Below are 13,260 nucleotides of genomic sequence, written 5' to 3'. Positions count from 1 at the left end.
CCCCACCCACCTCCCCTTCAGCAACCCTCAATTTGTTCTCTATAGTTAACAGTCTCTTATAATTTGCTTCTCTCTCTCTCTTAAACTTTTATAGGCAACTCTTTAAGGAGTCTCATTTGGGGACAGAAAGGGGAGGTCCACCAGCCATTCTTCATGTGGTTTTATGCAGTTAAGTCCTTCAAAGACTGAAGAGTGAAATCAAGTCATTTCTCCTCCTGGAATTTTTCCTTCCTCTTATTTTTCTTTGGTGTAAGGTTATATATAAATGTATGAGTATATGGACATTATTAAAGAGAAGGGATATGCTGTGAGGGAGGAAATCAGACAATAAATCCAAAAACACTATGGAAATTAAAAATCCGAACTTGGGGGGAGGGTAGGAGGCAACACGTTCTTTTCACAGTGCCATTACATGCCATGCAACAGTCCTCAAAAGTGGGAATTGAACAAACCAGACATTCAGCTGCAGGACAGATCTGGGGGCTTGGCTTTATAGCTGTTAATGACTTTAGAATTGGGCTGGGCATCAAGCTCCTTTCCCAGAATAGGCCAGAGAAGAGAAGTCCAGTTTGGTTTTCACGGCTTTAGTCAGCTCCGTGGCCGGCAACTCATGGAGGGACACACCATTGTGGGCGTACAGCCAGTTCTTCCCCATCCAGTCACAGCGCTTGGGCCCACTGGAGGGTGAAGATAACCAGATCTGCTTGTTTGGGGTCTGCTTGCTGATCAGTAGGCTCCTAGATCACCACCCAGTTTAACTATTAAAACATTACTCCCGAAAGAGACATCATAGTCTTCCAATGTGTAAGGTTTGTCTGCAAGTTCTTCAAAAAACTCTGCTAAGGAGTCCAGTGTCTTCTCTGCCAGGCTTTCATAGGTGGTCTCATCCAGAGAGCCAGGGTCGCCCAAAGTTCCTGCTGTCCTCATATTTATCAGACACTCTGCTTTTTGACATTCACTATCTGATCAAGGCAGTGGAGGCTCAGAATAGCATGGCTGGGTATGCTGGTCAATCTGTCTAGAGGCACAGGCCACGGGGGCCACAGAGCAGGGCCTTCCTCTAAGCCTCCAGCTGGCCACAGAGGAACCCATTGGGGCAGGAGGCTGGCAGTCACGTGGCGCCTAAGTGTCCACTGCTTCCCTCTCTTTTTTCTCCCTTTCCCCTATATTCATCTGTTTCCTTTCTTAAATTCAACATGTGAATGAAATCATATGATATTTGTCTTTCTCTGACTGACTTGTTTTGCTTAACATAATACATTCTAGTTCCATCCACATTGTTGCAGAGGGCAATATTTCATTCTTTTTGATGGCTGAGTAATAGTATACACACACACACACACACCACTGCTTCATTACCGGTTCATCAGTCAATGGACATGTGGTCTCTTTCCATATTTGGCTATTGTTGATAATGTTGCTATAAACATCAGGGTGCATGTGTCCCTTCAAATCAGTATTTTTGTATCCTTTGTGTAAATACCTAGTACTGCAATTGCTGGGTCATAGGGTAGCTCTATTTTTAACTTTTTGAGGAAACTGCATACTGTTTTCCAGAGTGGCTGCACCAGTTTGCATTCCCACCAACAACGTAAGAGGTTTCCTCTTTCTCTGCATCCATGCCAACACTTATTGTTTCCTATGTTGTTAATTTTAGCCATTCTGACAGGGTGTGATGTGGTATCTCATTAAAATTTTAATTTGTATTTCCTTAATGATGATAATTGCTACTTATAATATGTGGTTTGGGGCAAGTTGTTTCAACTTTCCTAGGTCACACTTTCTTCCCGTGCCAATGAAGTGTGAACTAAATGATTTTGCATCTATGTCATTTCATAATTTGACAATTCTAAGTATACTACTACAGTTGCTTCAGAATTATACTTGGTAAGGATGATAGAGTATACCAAAAAAATGTTGAATATAGTTTAAATAACAATAAATGTTTTTGAAGGTCCTCTGAAAATCATAAGGAAGTACATAGCATAAGAAATTATTAAACTTTAATCAGTATAATTTGAGAAATAAATAAAAAAGATGAAACACAAATTTGGAATGTTCTAGGACCTAATTTAAGTACCTTTTTGAGCATACCAGTGTTTGCTTTTCATAGTACTTAGTCTCTACCAGGTATAGCAGGTTGTGGTAATAATGATAATAGCAGCAGCAGCAGTAGTAGTAGTGATACCTACTATTAATTGAACATCCACTGGGTATCAATTACTACATGATATGTATCTATATATTTATATCAGTCTCTATATACACATATATGCCTTGAATTGTAAGGTAGCTATCATTGTTCTCAGCTTACTGATGGATATAAGAGGATACATGTAGATACCTTGCTTAAGTTTTAAAATTAGTCAACGTCAGATCTGAGATTCTATCCTCAGACCATTTTACTTCATTTAAGGTGTACTTTTAATCACTCTGTCTTGAGGCCACCAAATATGTCCTTTCACTCTCCTTATTTCTTATTTTCCCCCTTCCCCTCCTACTCCTACAACTTTTGTTTGTTTTAGATTACTGTTTTTTTTTAACTACTGACAAAAAGCAAAGCTTGAAGCTAAAAACTCTACCAAGTGACTTGCTCTGTTCAAATGCTGGGTTATGAGAATATGGAATGCAGCAAATTTACAAATTATATATATATTTTTATATATTGTAATGTTTGTGTGTTTCTCTTACTCTGGTAACCTCTGTCTATATATTTTAAAAAACAGTCTTAAATATGCTTAATAAACCTAGAAAAAATTAGCAAGATATTACTCCGGTAGGCATAATTTAAAGAAAGGTATATTTAATTCCAAATGTGAACATATAGACACATTCACATTTTACTTTTCTTTTGCTGCTGGGAAGTTTATACTCATTAAGAAGAAGGGGAAAATATAAGCTTTTTAGTTAAAAAGAAAGGATATTATTTGGGATTTGGGATAGTGCAAATACTGTGACACTGTCCTGGAAGTGTGAAAGTCCCAGTGGCTGTTTCACTCTTTGATGGGTCTATGTGGGTCAGACTGAACTTTGCTTTTATCTTTGTTTCTTTTCCCCGTTTTCTCATTTTTTTTCCATTATTGACTTCTTTTTTCCATTCTTCTCATCCATTCACTTGACAACCTTTGTCTTAGCACAAACTGTGATTTGGCCACCAACTTGCTTTTAGGGATTCTGAAATGAAAACAAGGGAAAGCAAAACAGAAAGTCTACCCTTAAGTATTTCTCTGCTTCATGCCACTATCTGATTCATTCAATTACAAATATACTAATTACAAATGTCTCCACTTTGCTAAATAATTCTAAGTTTTAGTTTCAAACATCTGCTAACCTAAGAACTTTTCAAAAATGTCCTATTACACCAACTCAAAAAAAGCTGTTTTTTTAATAAAAAAATATCTTGCTGGAAATTGTACAAGTTGCCTTCTATGTCCATCTATCTCTTCCCTTCCCCAGTCCCTTAATCTCTGAGGCTTTTTCCCTCCCTTTCTTTACCTTAATTCACTAAAAGCCTGAGTAGCATAAGAGGTCATTGTGATCATGGTAGAGAATATAATTGGTGTTGAAAAAGTATATATTTGTGCAAAAATATATTTTATTTCCTTGTATTGCTTTCAGCTCTAACCATCTCTGTCTCTAATCTGAGGAGGGCAGCTGATATATTTTACTTGCTATTAAGTAACAAATTTGGTTTCATTTAGATGGAAAGCCTTGATTATAGGACTGTCTCCTTTTTAACATAGTGCTGACCACCATATTGCCTGTTAATGGATAAGTATAGTTAAATCCCATTAATTTGAAACACAGGGGACTATAAAAGATGGACTCTGAATTAAGTAAAGTATCTGTTATTTTATTTAAGAATAGAGCATGTGGTTAGCCAGGAAATTACAGTTACTTAACAGATACAATTGACTAAATTTGAGTAATATTTATGTTGTAATAAACTATGCTAAACACCTTACAGTTTTTAACATGACTGTACCATAATCATGCACTATTTCTATAGAAACGAATAACCCTGAAAATGAAGAAAGTTAAGGGAAATTTAAAAGGAATTCACTATAAAATTCATGAAAATATTTTATTCCAAAATACATTGAGGTAGTAATAAGAAGGTAATGTGCTGTTTTGGAAAAAAAAAATGGGATCACTACACTGATCAGAATTCATTTAATGCAAATATGGGAACTATATTTAACATCTTAGAAACATTACTCAGGGTTGAGATCTTATGAAAAAATCTGTGGTCAGAAAACTGCATATCTAGAAATTATGCCATTGGTTGCCCAATTCTCCAGATTCTTTCATTTAAGGGCTAGTCTTTCAAGGTCAAGAGAAATGCCAAACATGGTAGTTTCTTACTTGGCCACAGATGGTACAGCTGCAAGAGCTCAGAGGTATGAACATGTTGTTCTTTCTCCATGGAAAACGGTGTTTAAAACAATTTTCAAAGGATAGCTTATTTCCCTCCTACTTAATTTGACCTGTGAATACTGTCAACTATTATTTATTAGAGTATATGTTGTTCAGGGGATTCAAACAAAAGCTGTGCATTGAAATCTGAAAAAAAAAATTGACTTCAGCTTTTTTAATAGGCAAGACCTTGCTGTTTAACAGATGGCTCAGCAGTTTTAAGAAAATTATTCATAACCCAAAAGCAGCACAAATAATGACTTTAAAACACTTTTCTCAACTTATATATTTTAAAAAGAAAAAAAATGATCTTGTGCTATCTTATTCCTTACTGTGCCTTTGAACAGATGATGAATTTCTGAAATTGACAACGGATAAACCTTGCCTCTTGATGGACACTGGATGGATGCCACTTTTATTAGCTTTGCAAGAATTATGAACACATCACCAAAAATAGTGGCTTTTGGAACAATGCTGAACTTTATCTTTTGGTATTAAAACACCAAATATGAAGATGGAAATTAGTTTTGGGAGATACTTGTTCTATTCCTGAGTTCTGTTGCCTATTTTACTTATCTCTAAACTGTGAAGGAAAGGGGAGGCAATAATCAGTTTTTCCAATTGGCCAGTGACAAAATAGACCTGTCAGTTCCATTAGAGACTTAAAGTGCATGGGTTTTCAAAGCCTTGCAGTGGTTATACCATTTTAAAAAAATGTTCCTTGTTTTGAATTAAAGGGGAGAAAATTCTGCTTCCTTTATTTTCACTTTTTAATTGTAATGTCATTTGACAGTCTTGCTTTTCCTCATGTTAGCATAATCTCACATGTTCCTATGTGTGGTTACCTGTTTTGAACAGAGTCTCAAGGTTATTTGTGACCTAGAAATAGATTTCCTTTGATTTCTTATAGTTTTGTGACTTTTTCTTTAAGTGGCTCTTGTTTTGGAAGGAATTGTCAATGACCGAGGAATAGAATTTTTCTGTATGTGAAACACATTAACCAATACTGGAAAATATACAATTACAATTACTCTAGCCAAATAAAATATTCTGTCTTCTCAATTTTGAATTTTTCAAAAGTCATGGCTCTTATTGCTTTGACCTGAGTAGGTAGACTCAATTAAAACCCAGTGATAGTATATTTATACTACATCAGGTAGAATGATAGATTCATGGGGCTGGAATATCTTGAAAGGAAATTTTGTCTAAAGCATTGCCTTCAACCAAGATCATGCTCACATTATCTCAGACATAGAAATGGAATCCAGAATATTTTTCAGTAAAGTATTCTGTTTCTAAACCCTCAAAGTTTCTTCTTGTTGTTTTAAAAGACCAGAAAGCCATAGCATTTGTCAACTTGGACAGATTTCATCTGATATCATTTTGTCTTTAGAGGAGGTATCCAAAAGAGCTTAGTAATAAATCAGGAAGAAATCTATTTTCAGATGTTTGAAGGAGAAATTATAGACACCTGGTAGGAATCTATTCTCTTTGTAGCCAAATGACACCCTCTTTCTATTTAAGTTTATGCTGTACTTTAAGTGTGGAGAGTTAGTTTCACTGAAACATCAATAATTTAGCTGACGTCAAGGGTTTGTTCCCTTCACAGCATAATTAGCTTTATTTTGTTTCCTGGCCATAGACTTTACCTGTAATTCCAATTAATGCTATTAAAATATGTATTATAATGTTTAGGGGGACCCAAGGGGCAATGTGGTTAGATGGGCACACTGCCTCTCCGTTACTTGAAGAAACATCTGTAGTATTAGCAGTTTCAATTATACAGCTTCCTTATCAAGAACAGCCCATGCAATTGCAGCAGTGGAAGATGTCTACTGTAACACATATATTTATTTGGTTTATATCTATTGTATCTACATAATATTTGATAAGAAAATCATAAATACCAAAAAGTCTTTCTTTTAGTTGTCATATAGGGTCAATAAAATCATGTTTTATCGACTGATGTTCTCAAAACATCTCCAAAGATAGGCACTCAGGTTAATTCCAATGATGACTTTGCAATTGCTATTTGTATCAGCCATTTACGTAAGTTAACCATACACAGTGAAATAAAATCATGTTTTCTCACCAAATTAATGACAAGAATTGTGTTTTACATCTCCCCAAAACTGGTACTTTGGAAGAAGAGTTATAGTGGCTTTCACACTAGCAGCAGCCACCAGATCATTCTAATACTTAAAACTGCCTTATCAATCACAGGCCTGTGAACACTGCTGTTTCCCAAAGTGTTTGCAGTTTAAATATTTCTTCACTTTTATTCCCAGTCTAAGATGCTAGAGTAACTTATTGATTTTCCTAGAAGTCATGTTCTTCTGCCAGGCTATTTCCTGTGCTTTTATTAATTGGTACATTGGTTGTCAAATCATAAACCACTCCACAGGTAAAGGAGTAGTGTTTTATCTATTCAGGTAAGAATTGGAAGCTTGCATAATTTCCCTCTGATACTATTAAAGAAAAAAGCTTTATTATTTTGCCTGATTGCATTATTTTTTTAGTTTAAAATTAAAAGGCAGCATTGATATAGTAGAAAAAAACACCTTATCTATAAATTTTAAGGCTTAGATATTTGTCTTGCTTTGGCTGCTAAGTAGATGAAAGACCTAAAGCAGGAGAGTCACATAACTTTTCAGAACGTTAGTTTCCTCCTTTTCAGATAATAGCACAACCATTAAAGTTTTTTGAAACAGAAATGCATTATATTAAATAAAAGACAAGATTTTTGACATTACTTTGAAAACCTGCATGATTTGTGCTTTTTTTCCCCTAAAAGTTTAGTAAATTCTGCCTTCGTTTTCTCTTCTAGTTCTCTTTCCCTATTATGAAGGAACTGATAATGTAATGTCTTGAATTATCTTAATTCTTCGTCCAAAAATTATAATTCCATAAACTTTCCAGTTTGAAGATAGTTCATTATTATGCTTAGATTCAAAACACAGATATTCTCTAAGCATTGCAAAGCTATTCCTGTATTAACAAATAAATCATATGAAATAAAACATAGGGACTATGTTTTCTCTCTAGAGTGAGATACAATTTTCTGAAAGGTAGAGACATTGTTCTTCTGATGTTTCTCTTCCACTCAGACTGGTAAGTGCCTATGGGACATGGCATGTTATGTTTATTTTTATCTATTTTTAAAAGATTTTATTCATTTATTTGAGAGAGAGGGAGATAGCAAGAGATAGCATGAACCGAGGTGTGGGAGAAGCAGGCAGAGAGCCCAAGGTGGGGCTCAATCCCAGGGTCCTGGGATCGTGACCTGAGCTGAGGGCAGATGCTTAACCTACTGAGCCACTCAGGCACCCCAGGACGTACCATTTTAAACTCTACTTGCGCTCCATTGCTTGTCTTGCTCCATGGTCTCTGATGGAAATTTTTCAGGAAGTATTATCAGCAGGAAACTTTTGCAATATAATAATTATGTCACTTTTCGGTTCAGTGGAACTGGGGCTTCACCTTGTTCAAATCCTTCACTCAACTGATAATACTAAATATTTCAGATTGTTCTAATTGATGATATCAACCAAATCCATTCAAGACATGAGTGAACTGTGAGATCTGTTGGTAAAGGAATTCTTAGAATGAAGAGTTTTCACTTTCTCATTTATTTTTCAGATTGAATTGATTTAAAATAATGTACCTTGTAGTGTGTATATGATTTTATTTCCCTGTTTGCTCCATTCTGGGCACAAGTATCCTGACTGTATATTTGACACTGTTAGTTGGGATCCAAGTAGTCTAGATATCATTTTTTAAGGAATCATTTGGTTTTAAGTAATAAACAGCTACTTATATTGCTTCAGATATAAAGAACATCAGTTGAAAGAAGAGTGTAGGTAGTTTGATGAACATCCATCCATCCAGCTTATCAGCCAGAAATAGTGGGATAATCTTTGATTTCTCCCTCTTTCTCATGCCCTATATCTGATTTGTGAGTAAATAACATTGATTTACATCTAACCACTTCTCACCATGTCCAGTGCTATAACTCTAATCCAAGAATTGATCATTTTTCATTTGTATTTTTGCCACAACCTCTAAATTGCCTCTGTGCTTCACCCTTGGCCAAGAGCTATTGTAACTCTTTAAAATTTAAATTAGATCAAATCACTCTTTTTAAAATTTTTTTTTTAAAAATAGACAAGGCAAGAAACAACAATTGTTGGAGAGGATGTGGAGAAAGGGGATCCCTCCTACATTGTTGGTAGGAATGCAAGTTGGTACAGCCATTCTGGAAAACAGTGTGGAGGTCCCTTAAAAAGTTAAAAATTGAGCTACCCTATGACCCAGCCATTGCACTACTGGGTGTTTACCCCAAAGATACAGACGTAGTGAAGAGAAGGGCCATATGCACCCCAATGTTCATAGCTGCATTGTCCACAATAGCTAAATCGTGGAAGGAGCCGAGATGCCNGGAGTTTATTTATTTGTAAGAGAGATAGAGAGCACAAGCAGGAGGAGAGGCAGGCAGAGGGAGAAGCAGGCTCCTTGTTGAGCAAGGAGCCAGATGTGGGACTCGATCCTGGGACTCTGGGATCAGATCTGAGCCGAAGGCATATGCTTAACTGGCTGAGTCATTCAGGCATCCCACTCTTTTTAATTTTTAAAATTGTGTTTCACTTTATTGCACTTTGTGAATACTGCATTTTTAAAATTAAATTAATTTTTAAAATTTGAGTATAATTGACACACAATGTTACATTAGTTTCATGTATACAACATAGTGATTCAACTATACGTTATGCTACACTCATCACAAGTATAGCTACCATGCATCTTTTGATCAACACTCTCTAATAGTTCTGCATCTTATTTAGGGTTTAAGCCAAAATCCTATCAATGATCTACAAGGCCCTACATAATTTACCACTCTTGTGTCATGTCCTTAACTTCATCTCCTAATATTCTCTTTGCTTTATTTCAGTTCATTTAACTCTACCCACATTTGCATCCTTGCTATTTTTACTTGAATATTCCAGACACACTCCTGCATTAAGTTCTTTGTCTTGGCTCTTGTATATGTATGAAAGCCTTTTCCTCCCCTCTCACCCTCCACATACCTACAGGGCCAAATCCTTTACTTCTTTCATGTCTCTATTTAAATGTCACTTTACTCACCAACCCATCTACTCCACCTACACACCACATTGTTAGTCTTCTTTATACTTACTTTTTCCTATTTTTCTATAGTACTTTTCACCTTTTGCCACTTGAGTAATTTACTTTTAATGTTTATTTTTTCTTGTCTATCACCTACCACTAGAATATAATATCCATGAGAGCAAGGACATTTGTTTTATTCACCAATATATTAGTTAAGCTTAGAATAATGTTTGGTATATATTAGTTATTCAAGTAATATTTTTTAAGCAAAGGAAAAATTAATGGATAAAAAAATGGATGATTGAAAGGATAGAAAGTAGAAGAGAGCAGGGCTAAATGGAACTGACTCTGAAATGTGAGGAACTAAAGGAACTTTCTTATCTTTCACTGGATATTACCATCTTCTTTTCCCTGCTTCTCTCTATATATTAGTTCCATAATCCATCCAATGATAATTTTATAGCTTTCAGCATACAGATCTTGTACTTCTTTTTCTACAGCTTACTCCTAAATATTTTTATTATTTAGATCCTACTGTAAATGTAATTATTTGCTTAATTTTATTTTCATACTTTTTATTGTTATCATATAGAAATACAATTTTTTATATTCATCTTGTATCTTGCAACATGATGAACTTGTTTACTAGCTCTAAATATTTTTATGGATTCCGTGGGATTTTCTATATATAAAATCATGTCTCCATAAATAGAGAAATGTTTACTTTTCCAATTCCAATGCATTTTATTTTATTGCCTAATTGCCCTGACTAGAACTTAAATTACAATGTTGAGTAGCAGCAGTAGAAGTGGACATATTTATCTTGTTCTTGATCTTAGGGGGAAAGCTTTCAGTTTTTCATTATCACTAATGTTACCTAATGCTAGATGTGGGCTTTTCATAGATTCCCTATATCAGATTGAAGAAGTTCCCTTCTATTCCTAGTTTGTTGAATTTTTTTTTAATCATGAAAGTCTGTTGAATTATGCCAAGTGCTTTTCTGCATCTAGTAAGATAGGCATGCATTTTTTGCCTTTTATTAATATGGTGTATCACATTGATTTTTAATACTTATATCAACCTTGCTTTCATGGGATAAGTCCCACTTGATCATGTTTTATAATTTGGTACAATCCTTTTCATTTGTTTCTGGGTTTCGTTTACTACTCTTTTTTAGTCTGTATTAATAAGAGGTATTTGTCTCTAGGTTTCTTTTCTTGTCGTGTCTTTGTGTGGTTTTGGGATCGGGCTAACGCTGGTCTCATAGAATTAGCTGGGAAATGATGCCTTTTCTAGATTTGGTGCCAATTCTATAAATGTTTGGAAGAGTTACCAGTGAACTCATCTGGGGCTGGGCTTTCTTTATTGGTAGTTTATTTGATTACTAATTCAATCTCTTATTATAGGTCTGTACAGATGTTCTATTTCTTCTGGAGTCAGTTTAAATAGTTTACATATTTCTAAGAATTTATTCATTAAAGTTAAATAATTTATTGGCATACGGTTGCTCATTGCATTCTTTTATAATGCTTTTCACTTTACAAGGTTGGCAACAATGTCTTTACTTTCATTTTTGATTCTAGTAATTTAAGCCCCCCACCCTTTCTCTCTCTCGTTTTCTTGGTCAGTATAGCTAAAAGTGTGTCAATTTGATGGATCTTTCCAAAATACAACTTTTATTTTCATTGATTTTATCTATTGTTTCTCTATTCTCTCTTTAATCCATTTCCATGCTAATCTTTATTATTTCCATCTTTGTGCTTTTTTCTGTTTAGTTTGCTTTACTTTTTTAGGTTCTTAGAGTGGAAAAGTAAGTTATTGATTTAAGAACTTTCTTGGGGATTTTTTGGTGTCATATGATAAAAGGCTGTCACTTGAAGGAATTCAGATTTTCTGAGAAGATGTTAAGATAATAACTGGCAGGTCTGTCTATCCCGTCTACCAATCTACCTGGAATGGCTTTTAACCCAATTCCTTAAAAAGAAAGTGAAAAAAGAACTTGAAAAAGACTAAATCCACAATATAGCATTAGAACATTATGTAATTTACTGAATTAAATTTAAACATGAATGTTTACGTGTATTTACCATCATATATATGTACAAATCTATAAATATTACAGAATGCTGTTTTGGTATAAAATAATTCCTCCTCATTAGGGTTTGGAGCAACTCTTAACCATGTGAGACCAAAAGAAATGTTTGTGTCCTGAACCAGTTTTAGACCTTTCATTTCATAATCCTTAAGTATTTTACATCAGTCTTTCTCAACTTGTGTTCCTTTCTAGGCATTTTGGAGGGCCCTCTTATAACTAGGTATTTAATATGAATCACAAAGAATTCTGTCTTTCTGTCTTTAATTGTATAAGTGCTCTTCTTGCATGTTGTGTGTTATTAGTTCTGTTTCTAAGGAGATGCCTTTACTTCAAGGCACACTAAACTTATGTTTCTGCTTAATACCAGAGCAATAGCTTTTCTGCTTTTTTGCTGTGATTTTATGGCTATCCAATATAGTTACTGTTTTTAATGCTGCATATATTTGCTTCTGTCCTATGTATATCTCAGCTGCCCTGTAGATATGGGAAGAATTTTACTGTACTCTGATTTTTGTTGGAGAGAGCAATTCCAGGATAAGCCTGACCTAAAACATCTCCCACATTTCACAGAAGTTATGGGCACTTTCTTACTATGTTGTAAGACTGTTTAACAGCTCCCTGGTGATAGCAGTGCAGAGCTTTACTTTTAGCCTTTTCACAAACATTTTGTGAGGCTACATCCACCGTGCATTAAAAGTGGATCTTTTCTCTAGTCTAATGATTATTTATTTGAGGGCAGTTGGGGGAAGTGCTTTCTAATCTATGCATTTCTCCCATGTATTATTTTATTTCTACATTTAAATACTTAATAAAATATATATTAAAGCATACATACATATTACATTATTCATATATGTACAGTTTTTAAAATATTGATAAAGTAAAAACCGTTCATTCAGACAAAGAAAATTAAAAACTATTAAAGCCTGAGGACCAGGTGTTATATGTAAGTGGTGAATCACTAAATTCTACTTCTGAAACCAATGTCACACTATATGTTAACCAACTAGAATTTAGTTGAATTAGAAACAAACAAAACTATTAAAACTTCCTTTGTATTCATGCTTAATCACATCTCTCTTTCAAATCCAAGGAAATCACTATCATGAATTTTATGTTTATAGTTTCCCTTTTTTCTATATAGTTTTGTCTGTTTGCGTGTGTCCCTAAACAATGTATTATGTAGTTTGCCTGCTTTTGAACTTTATATAAATGGAAATGTGCAGTTTATATTATTTTATGCCTAGGGTCTTTTGCTAAACTCTATCTTGTAAGATTGATCTATCCACTTAGTGTTTCTTTTTCTTTGAAATATCTGTTCATGTCTCCTTCCCAATTTACTATTTTGTTTTTTATCCTTTTTATTGATTTGCCAGATTACTATGGTCATATATATAAATCATATACTAAAATATGTAAAATTCACATAAATCATGGTTATGTATAAATCATATATGATTATTAGATAAATTATATATATGTGATTCTAACATGTGATATACATAATTCTAATAATTATGAATCATATGCTTTATAAATAAATTCTTCTAGTATCCACGTGGCTATCTTATCCCTTCATTTTTGTTATCTTTTGATGAAGGAAAGTCTTAATTTTAATTGAA

At 34.3% G+C, this 13,260-nt stretch overlaps 1 pseudogene; it reads right to left on the bottom strand.

Moving 5' to 3' along the window:
* Positions 1–526: 526 nt before the first annotated feature.
* Positions 527–13,260, bottom strand: part of LOC105240955 — a 67,889-nt pseudogene continuing 55,155 nt past the window's right edge.

This window comes from Ailuropoda melanoleuca, chromosome X (assembly GCF_002007445.2).
Source record: "Ailuropoda melanoleuca isolate Jingjing chromosome X, ASM200744v2, whole genome shotgun sequence".
NCBI lineage: Eukaryota > Metazoa > Chordata > Mammalia > Carnivora > Ursidae > Ailuropoda > Ailuropoda melanoleuca.
This window is presented reverse-complemented; position numbering and strand designations above follow the sequence as displayed.